Source organism: Penaeus monodon, chromosome 34, assembly GCF_015228065.2.
Source record: "Penaeus monodon isolate SGIC_2016 chromosome 34, NSTDA_Pmon_1, whole genome shotgun sequence".
Taxonomy (NCBI): Eukaryota; Metazoa; Arthropoda; class Malacostraca; order Decapoda; family Penaeidae; genus Penaeus; species Penaeus monodon.
Window position 1 is genome coordinate 5,589,761 of NC_051419.1, and position 1,797 is coordinate 5,591,557.

The 1,797-nt window shown below is 36.6% G+C and overlaps 1 protein-coding gene across 1 annotated transcript in view; it reads left to right on the plus strand.

Moving 5' to 3' along the window:
- LOC119594534 (zwei Ig domain protein zig-8-like) overlaps positions 1–1,797 on the plus strand; it is a gene marked incomplete in the record, with an annotated part of 82,515 nt that overhangs the window by 57,181 nt on the left and 23,537 nt on the right.

Genomic DNA, 1,797 nt, shown 5'->3' on the forward strand with positions numbered 1-1,797 from the left:
ACTTTCCTGTTGTTGATGATATAGTATTGCTGAAGAACCTAAAATAGTGATATGCATAATGCATTTGTCTTTAATGTCAGTGTGAAAAAGTGAATCATCGTTATTGAAACTTTAGTGTTAACGGAAAAAATACATATATCTGAAATACGCATACTTCCAATCACTGCACAAAAACAAGCTTTTAACTCGTTTCTTATTCGCAAAATATATTAACAGCGTTTTATCTCAGAAGCTTGTTGCTATCTCTAACGTCTTTTAAACCTCGATCTTTATGGTAGCTCACTGAACTAGAATGACAGTAATAACCACATTGCGATGTGCAGGATGCCTCGGGACTCCTTGATTACTGACAGTCGACTTTTGTGAGTACTTATTAGCCAATTACCATCGAGAGAGTGGCTTGTACCTAACTAAGACGGCTTCTATCAAATGCTTCGATCTGAGACGCTGTTATTATTTGCCCATTAACGGGAGAGAGACGAGAGTAAATAAATGTTAATCTAGAATGACTGTTATAGCTTGATCATTGTGGATCCTCCTGGAAATTATATTTGCCTTGAGCGCTAATACTGGTTATTGGGATAAGCGCAAAGGCTTTTGTGAGTGCATATCATTTGAATTTTTATTTACGCAATAAAGTGGGTTTTATATCACAAGGGCATCATTTAATATAGAGTAATGATGAAAAAACTGTATTGTCAAGTAAAAAGTTTATCCCCTGAGAGCTAGTTTAATATTCTAGTATTTGTCGTAAAGAAAAACCTTTGTTCCTTTTATTCTTTGGTCACGGGATTGAATTCGGATGGCAGAAGTAAGTGAAATATGGCTGGTTTGGTCCGTAGAGTTTGTCACACGTACTAACCCAGCGTTATTTCAAGATAATGCAATTTAGTTTGCAAATTGCCCGAGTAACTATTACTATGCGGAACACAGGAAAATAACTAAGTTTAGGGTCTAATATAAATAGCATCTTCCTCACATGGCTTCCCGCGAAACCGAGTCTTCGGGATGTGTAATGAATTATTCAAATGTTCAGGAGCCGAAGCCCTGGGAATATACTAAATCATTCAGATATTCCCCCTTTTCCGTCGGTAGATTTCACTGATTAACTAGTCGAGGGAAAAAAATATTTCAGGTGATATTGCACGCAGGCATAAAATAGGGACCAAATTTGTGGGAAAGATATATCAGAAGGGGAGAGAGATGCTGAGTGTATAGGGAGATAGTCCTTTTCGCAAGCGGAGATGAAGGAAATTTTCGAAGCAGGATGTTTGCGGAAAGCACAGAACGTATTAGGATGTGGGGCAGAGAAGGGGCCTGATGACTTATCTAAGGATATGCAAATGTTGTTGTTAAAGGGGAGGTGTGAAGATAGGGGAGGGAGAGAGGGGGTAGGTTCTTGATAGCGTGTAACGTGTGGGATATTAAATTCAGTTAAAATGGAACACTCGCGGCAGCATGCGGTGGGAAGGGTAAAATCATTTTGAAATTGGAAAGAAGCGGTTTTACATTATTGCAGATAGAGCTTGCAGTGAAGTTTTAATGATGCAATAAGAATACGAAATAAGTTTGAAAATATATATAGTTACGACATATAATATGATAATGTGAAATAAGTGAAATATTTTCTTCAGATTTGTTTGTTCTTGTTTCTTTGTTGTTGTTAAAAAAGAAGCGCTTTTACATCATTGCAGATAGGTCTTGTAGTGAAGTTTTAATGATGCAATAACAATACGAAATAAGAAAATATAAACAGTTATGCAATATAATGTGATAATGGGAAGAAGTGGAATAATA